Raw genomic sequence first — 20,102 nt, 5'->3', positions numbered from 1 at the left:
CTTCTGGGTAACAGGAAAACTTCTGTTAGTCTGAGATGGCGGGCACCCTTGGCCATTCCCTACTTAATCCTGGTGTCCAAGACAAGTGCTTGTGACCATGCCCCAGTGGCTCAGAGGATCTCTTCAAGCTGCACTTCCTCTTCTCTCTTCCAAACCCTCTAACCCTATTTGCATTTCTGCAATTTGCATCCAGGTGCCTCAACCCAGCCCTTTTGACAACAGTGGGATGCCCTGGTTGGACTCTTGAAATTTCAAAGGCATGATGTCCTGGCTCTAGTACCCACAGGAATATTTACTCTGTATTCATGGGTCAGAGCAGCCTCGCTACTGAGTCTAATTCAGATGCCTAGAGCCCCTGGCTGGTGCTTGCCACCCAGGCTCCAAGCTCTAGAGAGGAATAAATCATCTTTTACGTCTGTTTCAACCTTTACTGTTTCAACTGTTGCAGGTCACAATGTACTTTCACTGGAATTTCAATTTGATTCTAACAGTTGCCTTACCTGGGGTTAAGCAGGGCAAGTGTAATGTCACAGACATTTTATAGATGAGAAAATAGAAACACAGAAGATGCCTCAGGTTGTACAATGGAAAAATAAGGAGTCAGTATAAGGTACTGTTGAGTCGTACTAACTACCCCTGTTCTACAAGTATGATTCCCAACAACACAATAGCAGCAATAATAGCTTATGAATCCTATGTTATGAGCTGACAGCAAGAATTCAGTGCACATTAGGAATGCTTCTAATTTTATTTTGCATCTTCAGTTAATTATTCACTGGCAAGTATCTCCTTTTGAATGGAATCAGCTACATAATTGGTGGGGCCTAGTGCAAAATGAAAATGTGGGGCCCCTTTTTCAAAAATTATTAAGAATTTCAAGACAGTGACAGCAGAGCATTAAGCCAAGAATGGAACCTTTGTAAGCAAGGGGCCCTGTGCAAAAGCCCCTTTTGCTCATGAAGTTGGCCTTGCTTCTAAACCCTCAAGAAATACCTAAGTCTTAAGGTAAGGTTTCACTGTAGGGACAAGAGAGAAAACAGGTCATTGGTTCTCTTATTCTTCTCGTTGCAAAAAAAAAAAACATTCACTTTGTTACTTCTTGTAAATCTCATATCATCAAGAGTATCATTAGAATCAGGGATGTGCCATAATTCCTGGTTGACAAATCTCGTTTTTATTTTATTGATTCTTGAGATAATGTACTTCCTGTGAAATTTTGATGCATCCTGCTGACCTCCCGAATATAATATAAAACAAAAACTAGAGAAGCTGCTCAATCTTCATTCCTTCCCTTCTTAGACCCTTCAGTCAAGAAAGGATATACTGATTATGTTAAGACTAAACTAAGCCTTGACGAGGAGAACTCCATCTGTCAGCTTACTTATGAAGAAAAACAGAGTCATTGAAGTCATAGCTTCACACAAGACTGTGCTAAGCAGTTCTCCCAATGGAGGTACCAGACCTTTTCAGCCTGGAGAGACCCGGTCTGTCCCAGCCCTGGCCCCACATGTCACCATTCTTCCCTAGCCCTCCCACTTCCAAACCAGGAAACAAAGAACAGAATGCCAGGAAAACCATGAAATACCAATTATGATGAGATGTATAATGAAATGTTATTTAAGAGGACTCTGATAAAATTTTAAAGAGAATCACATTTTAAGTTTTATAAATACGATAATATATAGAAAAGGTGTTTTCATTAGGCCAATGTCTTCGAGTTTGACTTTCTGCCCTCCATGATCCTTTTCTCTTGATAAATGACTTGGTGTATTTAATCAATTCTAGGATGCATATTTTTTTACCACACTTCACATCACTGAAATCAGAATGGATCTTATAATCAATGGCATTTTACAGTCACTGTGGGCCAGAAGGCGGTTGAATAGGGGTAGACATTGTCTATTTATGCTCAAATTTGGTCACGGCTGTTGTTATATCATGATACATAATAAAAATATATATCTAAATAAGTCTAAAAGAGCTCATTCGTAAGTATAAAATTAAAATTCTATGAATATGAAAGCATTACATCATAGTTTATCTGGAAGTGTATTTTTCTCTTAATGTTACATAAAAATAATTACATAAAAAATTTCAGATGTGGATGGGGGTGGCAGCTTACGCCTGTGATCCCAGCACTTTGGGAGGCCAAGGCAGGCAGATCACCTGAGGTCGGGAGTTTGAGACTAGCCTGACCAACATGGAGAAACCCCGTCTCTACTAAAAATACAAAAAATTAGCCGGGCGTGGTGGTGCATGCCTGTAATCCCAGCTACTAAGGAGACTGAGGCAGGAGAATCGCTTGAACCCGGGAGGCAGAAGTTGCTGTGATCCAAGATCACACCATTGCACTCCAGCCTGGGCAACAAGAGTGAAACTCCATCTCAAAAAGAAAAAGAAAAAAATCAGATGTGATTAAATACTTCATGTCTTCAATAGAATGCATTATCCACCACTGGAATTATGAAGAGTCTGAAAAGCTTCACATGTAACCACCAAGAAGCCTTTCAAAGTTCATATGGGAAAGTGTCTAGGTACTTACTAATAGACTTTTTTTCCAATATTCTTACTGGAATATTACTTTTTTAACTTTTTCTTGCTTACTACTAAAAATCCCCCAATATGGAAACCCAAAAACTAGTAAAAGGCACACGTTACATCAGAATAGCAATATACTGAGCCAGATTAGTGGAAAATCAATTTTTTCCATAGAAGTGGTTTTAGGGAAACTTAAGAGAGATTTCCAATATAAACGTTAGACCAGCACTGTCATATAATATATACAATGTGAGCTTCACAAGTAATTTTAAATTTTCATGTTGCAACATTTTTTAAAAGTTTAAAAATCAGGTAAAATTAATTTTAGTGAAATGTACTATTTAATTCCATATCATCAAAATATTATTTCAACATGTAATTAACATAAAATATTAGTGAAATACTTTATGTTTGTCATGTCCTTGAAATCCAGTATGTATTTTATACTTACAGTATATCTGTTTGTACCAGCCACATTTTAAATGTTAAATAGCCACATGTGATTGTGGCTCCCAAACTGGACAAAACAAGTTTAGTCAAAATATGTATTTATCAATAAAACAAAAACATCCCTTCCAGGACATTTTGCTCAAACATGATCACTCACAGAAGCATCTGGAAGAAATTCAAAAGTGACAACTACTTCCATTGCATGGTTGTGAACATAAACTACAATAAATGGGTTATTCCAACAATTACAACAATATATTGTTCTGGAACAATCTTGCAGGAGACAGACTAGAACAGTGATCTTCACACTAGGCTACAGTTACACAAATTCTTTTCAAGAAGTACGTGAGTAGGAACAGTATCAATGAATCCACTTTCAGGTGCTCAGCTCTTACGTGTATTCGCTCTTAAAATCAATCTACCTAAGAACATCATTTTTTCCCACATGCTTAAAATTAAGCATTATTTTCCAGCTATTCTCAATATTAATCACTAACATGTGTCATCAACTGGGAAAAAAAGAGCATCTCCTAACTAGTTGCAGTATATATTGCTGACACTGATTCTTTTCAACATAATTGGACTGTTTTCTAGTACTAAAAAATATTTAGACTTTGGTAAAACTTATGTATAGAAATTGGCAATACCACTACTGGGTATTTACCTAAAGGAATAGAAATTAATATATCAAAGGGATACATGCACTCCCATGTTTATTGTAGCACTATTCACAATAGCAAAGATATGGAATCAACCTAAGTGTCCATCCACAGATGAATGGATAAAGAAAACGTGGTACATATAAACCATGGAATACTACTGGGTCATAAAAAGGAATGAAATCCTATCATTTGCAGCAACATGGATGGAACTTGAAGTCATTATCTTAAGTAAAATAAACCAGGCACAAAAAGACAAATAGTACATATGCTCACTCATATGTGGGAGCTAAAAAAGTTGATCTCGTGGAGGTAGAGAGTAAAATAATAGACACCAGAGACTGGGAAGGCTGTATAAGCAGGAGGGGAGGGATGAAGAGAGACTTATTAATTGATACAAACACACAGTTAAATAGAAGGAATAAGTTCTAGTGTTTGATAGCATAGTAAGGTGACTATAGGTAACAACAACGCATTGTGTTTTTCAGAATAGCTAGACGAGAGGAGCTGAAATGTACCTAATACAGAGAAATGATAAATACTCAGGTGATAGTTACCCTAAACACCTTGACTTGATCATTACAAATTCTAGGCATGTAACAAAATTTCACATGTACCTCATAAGTAGGTACAAATGTATCAAAATTATTTAAAAAGTTAAAAATTAAACAAGAAATTATGTAATTTATTTCAGAAATTATGTGATCATTGTATTAAACTTGTTAGAACCTGTTTTCTCAGACTGTATCATAAAATATCTTTTCCAATTAAAATCAATCCTCAGTCGACTGTGGTGGCTAAAGCTTGTAATCCCAGCACTTTGGGAGACCGAGGCAAATGGATTGCTTGAGTCTAGGAGCTCGAGACCAGCCTGGGCAACATGGGGAAACCCCGCCTCTACTAACAAGACAAAAATTAACCAGGTGTCGCGGCTCGCACCTATAATCACAGCTACTCGGGAGGCTGAGGCATGAGACTCACTTGAATCCAGGAGGCGGAGAGTGCAATGAGCCAAGATTGCACCACTGCTCTCCAGCCTGGGCAAAAGAGTGAGACTCTGACTCCAAAAAAAAAGAAGAAAAGAAAAAGAAAAAAGAAAAAACCATCAATCTTCATTTCATTTTATAAATAACCTTTATACTTTCTACCTCCTATTATCAAAAATAAAATGATATGCTAGTTTTATATTTAGCAATTATTTTTTAGACTCTTTCATAAAATATCGTTAAAAAGTTTGATTCTAGGCCGAGTACAGTGGCTCACGCCTGTAATCCCAGCACTTTGGGAGGCCGAGGTGGGTGGATCACGAGGTCAGGAGATCGAGACCATCCTGGCCAACATGGTGAAACCCCGTCTCTACTAAACATACAAAAATTAGCTGGGCGTGATGGAGGGCGCCTGTAATCCCAGCTACTCGGGAGGCTGAGGCAGAAGAATCGCTTGAACCTGGGAGGTGGAGGTTGCAGTGAGCCGAGATCACCTCGCTGCACTCCAGCCTGGCAACAGAACGAGTCTCTGTCTCAAAAAAAAAAAAAAGAAGAAAAGAAAAGAAAAAGAAAACTTTAATTCTATGGTCTAATGAAGTTTATGGATTTGAAAAAAAATGTATATGCTACTCTTAGTCAATTATTCCAAGAAATTCACCTCCAATGTTCTGAAAACACATACATACATATTTACATGAGAAATTCTGCCTACCTTCAGATTCCTTGTTTCATGTAAGACTTATAATGGTAACCACATACTACATTGTTTAATTTAAAATTATATATCAGAAACGAAGTTATTATTTAATTTCTTAATTTATTTTGAAGTGGATAAAAGCCTCATATTTATTTTAATATGATATTTACTTTGCTAGTTATCTGTTTAACAAGGTGCTCCATAATTGATTTATCCATGGTTTTAATAATGCACCTCAAAACGTATATTAATATTTTTTCCTTGAAAAATGAAGTCAGACACTTTTTCTGAAAGTAAATCTGATTTTGTTGATTATTTTTATATGAATACTGCCTTTGCCAAATAAATTATATTATGAATATTTTCCATAAAATTGTTAATTCAAACCTGTAGCCTCAAGTTCTTATATTTATAGAATATAATAAATTAAAGGCTGGGCGCGGTGACTTACGCCTGTAATCCCAGCACTTTGGGAGGCCGAGGCAGGCAGATCATCTGAGGTTGGGAGATCAAGACCAGCCTGACAAACATGGAAAACCCCGTCTCTACTAAATATACAAAAATTAGTTGGGCATGGTGGCACATGCATGCAATCCCAGCTACTCAGGAGGCTGAGGCAGGAGAATCGCTTGAACCCGTAAGGCGGAGGTTGCAGTGAGCCGAGATCGCGCCATTGCACTCCAGCCTGGGCAACAAGAGCGAAACTCTGTCTCAATAAATAAATAAATAAATAAATAAATAAATAGCATTTTATCAAAATTATTGTATTGGCAAAGACATATTGATCTAAGTACTTTGATTTTCACAACCTTTTATATGTATAATGTATTTTAAATAATGCCTCAAATGAAAATGTAACAGATATAATAGTTATGTAATAAATTTGGGGAAAGCCATTTTAGTAAACTTCCCAGAAACTGAAAAAGTGACTGAACAACAAATCCTTTAGTAAATCAGAGGGTTTCTTTGCTTTCACGGAATTAAAGATGGGTCTAATCAAGTTGTCTGTTAAACATCAAAAATTTAATTAAAATTTTTTTAACCACTAAAAATTGTTTTTGATGACAGGTCACTACATGATTATTTATGGGAACAAAATTTTCTGAGTTCTTTTATCTATAAAAATGAAGGACAGGAACTGAAGCCTGGCTCATTAGAAATAAGTGCCATTCTCAGATTCAAAAATTAGTTTGGGGAAAATAAAATCATATTCACTTAAGAGATGTATTTTTGGCCAGGCAGGGTGGCTCATGCCTGTAATCCCAGCACTTTGGGAGGCTAAGGTGAGCGGATCACCTGAGATCGAGAGTTTGAGACCAGCCTGGCCAACTTGGTGGAACCCTGTCTCTACTAAAAATACAAAAAAAATTAGCCGGGCGTGGTGGCGCATGCCTGTAATCCCAGCTGCTCAGGAGGCTGAGGCACGAGAACTGCTTGAACCTGGAAGGTGGAGGTTACAGTGAGCTGAAATTGCGCCACTGCACTCCAGCCTTGGTGACAGAGCAAGACTCTGTCTCAAAAAAAAAGAGATGTATTTTCAACCAATTTTACTTTTCATTTTACTAATTACTTACCAAATGTGTAATATTTTAAGTTCTTCTGATTGTGTACTACTAATAAATTTATGATAAAAATTTTAATATTTTGAGGCATAGAGTCATAGAAAATTTTTTTCAATTCTTGTATACTTTTTGCAGGCATGTATGGTAAGGTGACCAATAAGGGGCCTTCAAATATTAAAAATATATACATTATTATACATTATGTGAGGGAAGTTGAATGGAATGGCAAGTTCAAGGAGATAGAAACATTACATAAAATTTCTGACTGCTAAAGAAGACCTTGTTCATGTTTTTTTAAATCAACAATTATGAATATCAAATGAGTATGGTATTTTTATTTCATTCAATGCATGCAAAAATTTGATGAAATCAATTTATTTAAAAGTCGGAGTATTCATAATATGCTGGAAATACGCTACAAATACTTAAACTTATGATAAGAAATTTCAGGTGTTCACTTCAAGATGTGTGATGGAGTAGACCATTTTCCAAAATGATGTTAGGTGGTAAATAATTAGAAGGTACGAAGATCACTGCTATAGAACACGGTCTCAGTGAATTCCACGGGGAAATTTGGGATGGCAGGGGGAAAAGTTAGAGAGAAAGATTTCTTTTTATTTTATGACTTTTTAAAAATTTCTAGATATGTAGCAGAAATCGCTATAACTTGATGTATACGTGCTTATTCACCACGGTGGTTACACAACCTTGCAATGAGTGAAGTTTTAGGGACGTTTCTGAGCAATCCACAAATACGGTACTTACTCAGTTTGGTCACTAGGTGGCAAATGTGCACCGGGCACGAAGCCCTCTTCCCATTCTTCCACTCCGCTCTCCATCTTCCATCTCCTCCTGAAAAGAGGAAAAGAATACTAACGACAGTAATAACAACAACAAACCACACTAGCAGGAAAAATTTCAGGTCTTTCCATTTGCCAGAGACAGTAATAATCTCTTATCATCACTGAGAATTTCAGAAATGACCTTGTTTGTGGATGTAATCTATATTATTACATTAATAAATTATTCTTTATTAATACATTTACAAAAAAAGTTGATTAATACATCTCTATGATATAATCATGCAGTTTGACCACAAAAACCAAATCCTATTTAGCTAAGCACTTTGTACCAAAACTAAAAGATAACAGCAATAGCAGCAACATCTATGACATTCTAAGCACTGGGCTAAGCCCTTCATTTCACTACATCTTCAAAGAACTCTAAAAGATAGGTGCTAATATTACTCCCATGTTACAGGTGAGAAGGCAAGAAAATGGCCCCAAATCATTGGACTAGTAAGTGATGGAGCTGGGATAAAAATGAAGGTTTGTTTTTTTTTTTTAACTTCAATAGACATGCATTTAAATATTACAGTTTGACATTTCAGTGAGGTGTGTGTCTGTCCATGTATCTTTCTATATGTGGCTATGCACATGTTTCTATTTCTGTGATTCCATGTGATGTTATGTCTCTGATTCTGTGCACGTGAAAGCTCATGTGCACGTGGGTTTGTGAGGTGTGTGCATACTCGCATGTGAACTCAAAATCTTTTAGAGATCCTTCTGGTAATGTCCACATCTACTTTTACACAGTGTATTTAGCAGGAGCTTGATAATTTTCATTCTCTCTTGAAGAGACTAAGACAAGGGCACGTTAAAAGTCACAGCCTCGGCTGGGCGCGGTGGCTCATGCCTGTAATCCCAGCACTTTGGGAGACCAAGATGGGTGGATCACCTGAGGTCAGGAGTTTGAGACCAGCCTAGCTAAGATAGTGAAACCCCGTCTCTACTAAAAATACAAAAATTAGCCAGGCGTGGTGGTGGGTGCCAGTAATCCCAGCTACTTGGGAGGCTGAGGCAGAGAACTGCTTGAACCTGGGAGGTGGAGGTTGCAGTGAGCTGAGATCACGCCACTGCACTCCAGCCCGGATGACAGAGCAAGACTCTGTCTCAGAAAAAAAAAAAAAAAAAAAAAGTCATAGCCACTTTTGTAAAGGTGCTTCTTCGTGGTTAGGTGTCTGTTTTTCATATGTATGAATTGCATGTGTCTCTAATGTCTGTGCGTGTGTAAATCTGTGTTTCTGTTTGTGGCAAGATTAAGTCTATAAATGCATCCATATACCTACATTGGCACATGTATATGTGTATATACATATATTCAATGTGCATTTAGGACTTGTATGTCATGAACATAGGAGTAGATTTGTAGAACAGTGTGGATATGTGCATGCCAATGTGTGTGTATGTTGACACGTGAGGGTGCATGTCTGTACATCTGTGCATTTGTGTGCCAGTGGATGTCTATATGTACATATGCGTGTCTAAAGTGTGTTTAGGTAGGTATTATCTATAGATATATGTGTATGTCTCTTACATGCTTAGGATGTAGTCTGCTTCGGTATTTCTGTGTAGGTATACATGGCATCTCAGTGTACATCTGCCTGTGCATTTAAATATCTATATATACAAGTACATTCATAGAGCTCTTTATGCATGGGCCTGTAATGGTTTTTTTTTGTTTTTGTTTTTTGTTGTCGTTTTTTGAGGTGGAGTTTCACTCTTGTCGCCCAGGCTGGAGTGCAATGGCTCGATCTTGGCTCACTGCAACCTCTGCCTCCCGGGTTCAAGCGATTCTCCTGCCTCAGCCTCTCAAGTAGCTGGGATTACAGGCGCCTGCCACCACGCCCAGCTAATTTTTGTATTTTTAGTGGAGACGGGGTTTCACCATGTTGGCCTGTCTGGTCTCAAACTCCTGACCTCGGGTGATCCACCCGCCTCAGCCTCTCAAAGTGCTGGGATTACAGGCATGAACTGACACGCCTCGCCTGTAATGGGGGTTTTGAGTGTGTCATCATTTAAGTGGGTGAAATCCTGTCTTGTTTGGGGGCAGTAGCCATGTCTAGGTGTACATATGTAAGTTTGTGGGACTATATCTGTATTCACCTGTATTTATTTCTGCACGAGTCCAGGCATGTAAGGTAGCATCTGTGTCCATGTGGACATGTTTTGTCCTTATGTTTACTGCTTGCAAATATTCATCTGTGTGAGCTTCTGCATGTCTATGTATCCATGTGTACATAATATACATACAGTCATGCATTGGGTGTGAGTCGGTGGCTGTGCCTGCACAATCTTGCTTGTTAGATTAAGATGTCAGGCATCATTTAATCCTTACAACAGCCTCGAAGGCAGGGAACATCATCATCCCCAATCTATAAGTGAGGAGCTGAAGATTGGTGAATTAAAGTACCTTGCCTAAGGTCACATGGCCAGTAAGTGGCAGAGACAGAATTCAAAACCAGGTCTGACAGACACCAAACTCATATTCCTTGTGCTCTACCACAGAGCATTTCAATATTTAATGTGCCCAGGTAATAGCACCAGGGAGTGGTGGAGCCAGGTTTGGAAGCAGGCAAGTCTGCCTCTAAATTCTATGTTCTGAACCTTGATTCTTTCCTGAAGTTACCTCATTTAATCCTTGGAATAGTCTAAAAGTAAATATTGCATCCATGTTTACAAATAGGTAAACAGACTCAAAGAAATGAAGTCCGCTGGGTGCGCTAGCTAATGCCTGTAATCCCAGCACTTTGGGAGGCCAAGGCAGGTGGATCTCTAGGTCAGTAGTTCGAGACCAGCCTGGACAATATGATGAAACTCCATCTCTACCAGAAATATACAAAATTAGCCGGGTGTGGTGGCATGCACCTGTAATCCCAGCTACTTGGGAGGCTGAGGCAGGAGAAGTGCTTGAACCCAGGAGATGGAGGTTACAGTGAGCCGAGATTGCGCCACTGCACTCCAGCCTGGGCAACAGAGCAAGACTGTCTCAAAAAAGAAAGAAAGAAAGAAATGAAGTCACTTGTCAAAGCTCTGTGTGAGCATGTAGGCCCTCTCCTCATATTCTGTGGAGCAAACAATATGGTGTTAGGTATTCAATGTAACTGACTGAGTTTGTCCTTTATGAAGTGAATCTGAATGTTCTAGAGTGAGCATACCTATCATGCTGCTTTTTCTAGGTGTTGTAAGGCCTTCCGAGTATTGTGTAACAAGTCTGGGAATTATGAGAGCCAGCTGTGAAATATGGGGCAAGTCTATGCATTGTGGACTGAGTATGTGCATTGTGGATTACATTTTCCCTGTATATGCCTCTTCTGCATCATGATATGAGTCTAAGGTATGAGTGTATAACGACCATGAGGCAAGCCTGAGTGTTCTGGGGCTAGTTTCTCGGTGAAATGACATGTCTCTGTGTAGTGGTGCAAGGCTAGATGTTGTGGGTCAAGTCTGGTGAGGTGAGGTAAGTCTGGTGAGGTGAGGTAAGTCTGAGTGTGGCAGAGAACATCTTTTTGTTACAAGGGAAGTCTCTTCACATTGGGAGTCGGTTCTATGTGTTTTGGAATAATGAGCTTTATGTTGTGGCATGAGTCTTTCTGATAGGAAAGTGGGTTATGATCAAGTATGTGGGTTATTCAAAGTATAGGGAAGCGTAGGTCCTGTGAGGGAGTTTCTTGTGGTGCCAATCTGTGCCAAGTGGGATACATGTCTGCACTGCGAGGCTGTTCTCTACATTAAAAGAGACATATATAAAGGCCGGGCGCAATGGCTCACACCTGTAATCCCAGCACGTTGGGAGGCCGAGGCGAGCAAATCACGAGGTCAAGAGATAGAGACCATCTTGGCCAACATGGTGAAACCCCGTCTCTACTAAAAATACAAAAATTAGTTGGGCATGGTGGCGTGCACCTGTAGTCTCAGCTACTGGGGAGGCTGAGACAGGAGAATCACTTGAACCCGGGAGGCGGAGGTTGCAGTCAGCCGAGATCGTGCCACTGCACTCCAGCCTGGTGACAGAGCAAGACTCCGTCTCAAAAAAAAAAAAAAAAAAAAAAAGAAAAAAGAAGAGGCATATATAAATGGCACACGGGGAAGCTGTGGATTGTCATATATCTCTATATATCTTTTTCTTTTTTCTCCTCAAATTCCTTTTTACCATAGGCTATCTCTATAAAGCGTGGGCGCAGTTGGTCATCAGCATCTGGTTTGGGGTAGCATGCTTTGTGGGAGTGATTCTAGCTGCTGTGACTTTTATGATTATGATTTTCTGGATTCAATTATATGCAGTGCTCGGGTAGTCTACAGAGTGGGGATCATGTCCTCACATTGTAGGGCATGTCCAGGTGTTGTGGTCTATATATGACAGTCTGTATATTGTGGGATGTGTCTTGAAGTCATGAGGTGAGACTATATATTTTATGGGTTGATTCTGGACAGCTATAGTAAATCTCCATGTGATGGGGCAATCTTTGCATTTTATAGTGTGTCTCTGCCTTACAGGAAATCTATGTGTTTGTTTTTTTTTTTTCTAAGGGTGGTAGTCCCTCAGGAATGAGGCTCTGTCTGCACCTAGTATGGCATTTCTGGAACTTGTGGTCCAATTCTGTGCATTTTCGGGCAATTCTGTATGATACAGGCTGATTCTCGATGTGATATGAGGTGTGTCTTCGTGTTGTAAAGAGAATGTGGGTGGTTAGGGGCAATTCTGGGGTGTAGGCGAAGCTTGTGTTTGTATAATACTATAGGACCGCTCTGTGTGCTATAAGGTCAGCCTGCATTATAATGCAATTTTGTGTGTTGTGGGGTATGTCAAGTTATAATTAAGCATGTCTTGAATTGTGGGTTTTTGTGTTGTGTGATGGCTTGTTTTGTGGGGTGATTTCATGTGATAGGAGGTATCTGTGGATGACAGGGTGTGTGTCTCAGTGTTGTGGGGCAAACCTGTACATTGTGATGCTTGTTGTGAATTGTCACGTGCATTTTTATGTTTTGTAGGTCACATATTGGCGTTGTGGGATGATGTGAGGTTGTGATGAGATTCTGTGTATTCTAGGAGAGCCTGAGTGTTGTGGAGCAGGTTAGTGCACTGTAGGGAGAATCTCATATGGGTTGAGTCTGTATGTCTAATTTGATTCTAAGTGTTTTAGAGTAAGTCTGCATTTGGAAGAAAGTCTGAAAACGATGTGGCAATTCTGAGACTGTGGGGAATGTCTATGAATTTGCAAGATATTTTGTACATTGGAGGACGCACCTTTCATTAGTTTTCCACGTTGTTGTGGGGGTAAGTACACTGTAGGCCATATCTACGGTTTCAGTCAAGGGTACCTCATGGGGTGAGGCTGTATTGTAAAAGCCATGCCTGGTGAGGAGCATATCTGTACAATATGGGGTAGGTCTTGATCCTGTGGTGCAAGTCTGTGAGTCCTGGGGTAATTTTGGGTGTTGGGCGGCACATGGATTTTTGTGGGGCATTTGCATTGCAGAGTGATTTTGTGCATTTGGGGGTAAATCTGTGCATCAGAATGCAATTTTGTGTTTGTAGGAAAACCTTTCTGTCATAGGATACACGTGTCCACTGTAAGTTGTATCTAAGTATTGTGGAGTTAGTTTGTGCATTATAAGATAACATGTCTTTTTTTTTCTTTTTTTTTTTTTTTTTTTTTGAGACAGAGTTTCACTCTTGTTGCCCAGGCTGGAGTGCAATGGTGCGATCTCAGCTCACTGCAACCTCCACCTCCCAGGTTTAAGTGAGTCTCCTGCCTCAGCCTCCTGACTAGCTGGGATTACAGGCATGTGCCACCATGCCCAGTTAATTTTATATTTTTAGTAGAGATGGGGTTTCTCCACGTTGGTCAGGCTGGTCTCGAACCCCCAACATCAGGTGATCCGCCTGCCTTGGCCTCCCAAAGTGCTGGGATTACAGGCGTGAGTCACCACGCCCAGCCTGTAAGACATGTCTTAATGTGGTGTGGCAAGACTGTGAGTTCATGGGTAAGGCTGGATATTTGGGATCTCTTCTTCTCATAGTGGAGTAATTGTCTGTTGTAGAGTGAGGCTGTGCATTGTTAGGGAGATTTTTGCATTATGGAACTTATCTGTGGGTTATAGGGCATGTCCTGGTGTAAGTATGAGCAATATAGGGCAAGTCAGTTTCTTGTAGGTTCACTGTAGGCATTATGACGAATATGTGTAGTACTCTGGTACATGACTGACTCTTCAGGCAACTTTAGGTGTTACGGTAATATTGGATTAGCTGTGGGGGGTAAGTCTTGGCATTTTGTGAATTTTTGCACTGTGAGGTAAAATTGTTCACGGTTGGGCGTGGTGGCTCACGCCTGTAATCCCAGCACTTTGGGAGGCCAAGGTGGGCAGATCACCTGAGGTCAGGAGTTCCAGACCAGCCTGGCCAACATGGTGAAACCCCGTCTCTATTAAAAATACCAAAAATTAGCCAGGCGTAGTGGCGGGCACCTGTAATCCCAGCTACTCAGGAGGCTGAGACAGGAAAATCGCTTGAACCCAGGAGGCGGAGGTTGCAGTGAGCTGAGATCATGCCATTGTGCTCCAGCCTGGGCAACAAGAGTGAAAATCCATCTTAAAAAAAAAAAAATTGTTCATTGTGACGGGGTTCCATGGGCTGTGCTGGGAGTCTTATGTCATGGAGCATGTGTGACGTAGTAAGTTGGTCTAGGTGTTGAGTGGTTAGTGTGGAAGTTATGGAGACACCAATGTGGGCTCATATGCATATTGTGGAGTGTTTCTTGGTATTGTGGTACATGTCTGTGTGTTTGGGTGCATGTCTGGCGGCTCTGTGCATTCTGAGGTAATCATTTGCTTTGTGGGTAAGTCTCTGCATTGTGGGATAATGCTATAGGTAAGAGTGAAGGTCTGTGCATTGTAGAATGAATTTGAAAGTTGGGTAGAACTCCATACAGAGTGGGGCAAGTCTGTTTTCTGCAGTACATCTTAGACCTGCTGCACAAGACTATGCTGGCAGAGGGTGATGGGGAGGAAGGCAAGTCTGTGTGTTTGCGAATGTGAGCAGATGTTGTGTATCCATTAATTATGGAGTATATGTTTTGAGAAATGCTTGTAAATTCTTATGCAATACTTCATGGTTCTGAGACGTCTATATCTTACAAGACATGTTTGTGTATTGTGAGGTGTATCCAGGAGGTGTGGAAGAAGCCGTATATTTTGGGTGGAGTGTCTGCTCTGATGCAATCTGGGGTGCTGTGAGGTAAGTCGCCATTGTAGGAAGAGCTGGTGATGTTATGGAATTCTGTGCATTGCTTAGGCAATATCTACATTGTGAAAGAGTTGTCTGTACATTGCAAGGTGTGTCTGGCCATTGGGTGACAAGTGTGAGCTGTGAATTTATTCTAAGTGAGGGCAAATCCACGTGTTGTGCTGCATCTGTTCTGGGGGGGGTTTATGCATTTTGGGATGAGTGTGAGTGTTTGGTGTAAATTTAGGAATTGTGTGATAAGTATGGGAGGTGAGTCTTTGTTCTGTAGGGTAGATCTGAGTTGGTTGTAATTGTGCATTATGATGCCATTCTTTGGGGTCAGTGTATGTCGTGTAAAACGTTTGTGTATTTTGGGTGTGTCCATGTGTTAGAAGGCATGTGCGTGTGTTGTGGGGCATGGACATGTAAATATATTCTGTGGCCAGGCTGAGTGTTGCAGGGTAAATGTGTATGATATAAGGTACGTGTGGGTGCCATAAGGTAAGTCTGAAAGTAGTGAAGCGAGTCTGGGTGCTGTGGGGCACATCTCTGTGGTTTTTTTATTTGTGTGTGTTATGTGAGACAAGTGTTGGCAGTGTAGAAAAAGTTTGTGAATTGTGTGGCATGCACCTGTATTGTAGGACATGTCTGTTAGTTGTGGATGATGTTTGCCTGTTTTGGGCTATGTGTGTATGTTGTGAAGCAATCAGTGCTATTGAGTGAGTATGAGTGTCTTAGTGTGAGTCTGAATGCTGTGCAGCAAGTCTGGGTGTCATGGGACATGTTTCTGCGTTGTCTGATTTGTCTGTGTTGTTCATCCTTTCTGTGTTCTGTGAGGTAAGCCTTCATGTTATGAAGGCAAAAAGTGGTTTGGTAGGGCATATCTGTGGTTGTGGGCCACATCTGAGTGTTGCTCTATCAGTCCCTGTGATTCAAGGTAGGTATAGGTCAATGGGCCAAGTCTGTAAATCATGGCGTAAGTCTGGGTATTTTGCAGCAAGCCTTCAAACAATGGGTATGTCTCGGTAGTGGAGGTTTCATTTGTGTGGTTCAGTATTTATGTGTGTTGTGAGTCAAGTTTGGGTGTTACAGAGGTCCAAAAGTATTTCGTTGGGTTAATATGCATATGATGGAGACAATCTATTTCTTTGGGGACATATCTGTGTATGCATATGGAATGCGTCTGTGTGTGTATGGAATGTGTCTATGTGTGTGTACGGAATGAGTCTGTGTGTGCATTTGGAATGTATATGTGCATGGAATGTGTCTGCGTGTGTGTATGGAATATGTCTCTGTGTATGGAATTAATCTGTGTGTGTGTATGGAATGTGTGTGTGTGTATGGAATGTATCTGTGTGTAGAATGTGCCTGTGTGTGTGTATGGAATATGTCTCTGTGTATGGAATTAGTCTGTGTGTGTGTATGGAATGTGTGTGTGTGTGTATGGAATGTATTTGTGCATATGGAATGTGTGTGTGTGTGTATGGAATGTGTGTCTGTGTGTGTATGGAATGTGTGTGTATGGAATGTTTGTCTGTGTATGTGTATAGAATGTGTGTGTGTGTGTATGGAAAGTGTGTCTGTGTGTGTGTATGGAATGTGTGTGTATGTATGGAATATGTGTGTGTATGGAATGTGTCTGTGTGTGCATATGGAATGTGTGTGTATGTGTATGGAATGTGTGTGTATGGAATGTGTGTATGGAATGTGTGTGTATGCGTATGGAATGTGTGTGTGTGTGCATGGAATGTATGTCTGTGTGTATGGAGTGTGTGTGTGTATGGAATCTGTGTGTCTGTGTGTGTGTATGGAATGTGTGTGTGTATCGAATGTGTGTCTGTGTGTATGGAATGTGTGTCTGTGTATGTGTATAGAATATGTGTGTGTGTGTGTATAGAATGTGTGTCTGTGTGTGTATGGAATGTGTGTGTGCGTATGGAATATATGTGTGTATGGAAGGTGTGTGTGTGTGTATGGAATGTGTCTGTGTGTGCATACGGAATGTGTGTGTATGGTATGTGTGTCTGTGTGTGTGTACGGAATGTGTGTATGGAATGTGTGTGCATGTGTATGAAATGTGTGTGTGTATGTGTATGGAATGAGTGTCTGTGTATGTGTACAGAATGTGTGTGTATGGAATGTGTGTGTGTTCGTATGCAATGTGTGTGTGTGCATGGAATGTATGTCTGCGTGTATGGAGTGTGTGTGTGTGTGTATGGAATCTGTGTGTCTGTGTATGTAATGTATGTGTGCATATGTGTATGGAATGTGTGTGTGTATCGAATGTGTGTCTGTGTGTATGGAATGTGTGTCTGTGTGTATGGAATGTGTGTGTGTGTATGGAATACATGTGTGTATGGAATGTGGGTGTGTGTGCATATGGAATGTGTGTGTATGGAATGTGTGTCTGTGTGTGCGTATGGAACGTGTCTGTGTACGGAATGTGTGTATGGAATGTGTGTGCATGTGTATGGAATGTGTGTGTGTGTGTGTATGGAATGAGTGTGTATGTGTACGGAATGTGTGTGTGTTTATGGAATGAGTGTGTATGTGTACGGAATGTGTGTGTATGGAATGTGTGTGTGTTCATATGCAATGTGTGTCTATGGAATGTGTGTGCGTGTGTATGGAATGTGTGTGTGTGTGCATGGAATGTATGTCTGCGTGTATGGAATGTGTGTGTGTATGGAATGTGGGTGTGCATGGAAAGTGTGTGTGTATCGAATGTGTGTCTGTGTGTATGGAATGTGTGTGTGTATGGAATGAGTCTGTGTGTGTATGGAATGTGTGTGTGTATCGAATGTGTGTCTGTGTGTATGGAATGTGTGTCAGTGTGTATGGAATGTGTGTGTGTATGGAATGTGTCTATGTGTGTGTATAGAATGAGTCTCTGTGTGTGTATGGATTGTGTGTCTATGGAATGTGTGAGTGTGTATGGAATGTGTGTGTGTGAATGGAATGTGTGTGTGTCTCTGTATGGAATGTGTATCTGTGTATGGAATGTGTCTATGTGTGTATGGAATGTGTTTCTGTATGAGTATGGAATGTGTCTGTGTGTGTCTAAGGAATGTGTGTGTGTATGGAATGTGTGTGTGCGTATGGAATGTGTGTGTGTGAGTGGAATGTGTGTCTGTGTATGGAGTGTGTGTGTGTATGGAATGTGTGTGTCTGTGTACGGAATGCATGTCAGTGTATGGGTATGGAATGTGAGTGTGTATGGAATGTGTGTCTGCGTGTGTATGGAATGTGTGTGTATGGAATGTGCGTGTGTTTATGGAATGTGTGTGTGCATGGAATGTGTCTGTGTGTGCGTATGGAATGTGCATGTGTATGGAATGTGTGTGTGTACAGAATGTGTGTGTGTATGGAATGTGGGTCTGTGTATGTGTATGGAATGTGTGTGTGTATGGAATGTGTGTGTGGAATGTATCGGTGTATGTGTATGGAATGTCTGTGTGATTACGGAATATGTCTGTGTGTGTGTGTGTGGAATGTGTGTGTATGGAATGTGTGTGTGTATGGAATGTGTGTGTATGGAATGTGTGTGTGTGTGTGGAATGTGTCTGTGTTTGTATGGAGTGTGTGTGTGTAGGAAATGTGTGTGTGTATGGAATGTGTGTGTGTATGAAATGTGTCTGTGTGTGTGTGTATGGAATGTGTATGTGTATGAAATGTGTGTGTGTGTGTGTAGATGAAATGTGTCTATGTGTATGGAATGTGTTTGTGTGTATGGAATGTGTGTTTACGTGTATGGAATGTGTCTGTGTATGGAATGTGTCTCCGTGTATGGTATGTGTTTGTGTGTATGTGTATGGAATGTGTGAGTGTGTGGAATGTGTGTGTATGTAACGTGTTTCTGTATGTGTACTGAACGTGTGGGTGTGTGTATGGAATGTGTCTCTGTGTGTATGCAATGTGTGTATGGAATGTGTGTTTGTGTGGAATGTGTCTGTGTGTATGGAATGTCTGTGTGTATGGAATGTGTGTGTGTATGGAATGTATCTGTGTATGTGTATGGAATATCTGTGTGATTATGGAATATGTCAGTGTGTGTGTGTATGGAATGTCCGTGTATGGAATGTGTGTGTGTGTTTGGAATGTGTGTCTGTGTGTATGGAATGTGTCTGTGTATGTGTATGGAATGTGTGTGTGTGTGTGTATGGAATGTGTCTGTGTATGTGTACGGAATGTCTTTGTGTGTATGGAATGTGTGTGTATGGAATGTGTCTCCATGTATGCTATGTGTTTGTGTGTATGTATATGTATATGGAATGTGAGTGTCTGTGGAATGTGTGTGTGTATGGAATGTGTTTCTGTATGTGTATAGAATGTGCGGGTGTGTGTATGGAATGTGTGTGTGTATGGAATGTGTGAGATTGTATGGAATGTGTGTGCGTGAATGGAATGTGTGTGTGTGTGGAATGTCTCTGTGTGTGTATGGAATGTCTGTGTGTGTATGGAATGTATGTGTGTGTGTATGGAATGTGTGTGTGTATGGAATGTGTGTGTGTACAGAATGTATCTGTGTATGTGTATGGAATTTTTGTGTGATCATGGAATATGTCTGTGTGTGTGTGTGTGTGTATAGAATGTGTGTGTGTGTGTATGGAATGTGTCTGTGTGTATGGAATGTGCATGTATGGAATGTGGGTGTGTATGGAATGTGTGTCTCTGTGTGTATGGAATGTGTCTGTGTGTGTATGGAATGTGTGTGTGTATGGAATGTGTCTCTGTGTGTCTGTATGGAATGCGTCTGTGTGTGTGAGTGTGTATGTATGGAATGTGTCTGTTTGTGTATGGAATGTGTGTGTGTATGGAATGTGTCTGCGTGTGTGTGTGTGTGTGTATGGAATGTGTCTGTGTGTGTGTCTGTATGGAATGTGTCTGTGTATGTGTATGGAATGTGTTTGTGTGTATGGAATGTGCGTGTGTGTGTATGGAATGTGTCTGTGTATGGAATGTGTCTCCATGTATGGTATGTGTTTGTGTGTATGTGTATAGAATGTGTGTGTGTATGGAATGTGTGTGTGTATGGAATGTGTTTCTGTATGTGTATGGAATGTGTGTGTGTATGGAATGTGTTTCTGTATGTGTATGGAATGTGTTTCTGTATGTGTATGGAATGTGTGGGTGTGCGTATGGAATG

Source organism: Pongo pygmaeus, chromosome X, assembly GCF_028885625.2.
Source record: "Pongo pygmaeus isolate AG05252 chromosome X, NHGRI_mPonPyg2-v2.0_pri, whole genome shotgun sequence".
NCBI lineage: Eukaryota > Metazoa > Chordata > Mammalia > Primates > Hominidae > Pongo > Pongo pygmaeus.
Note: the sequence above shows the minus strand (reverse complement) of the source record.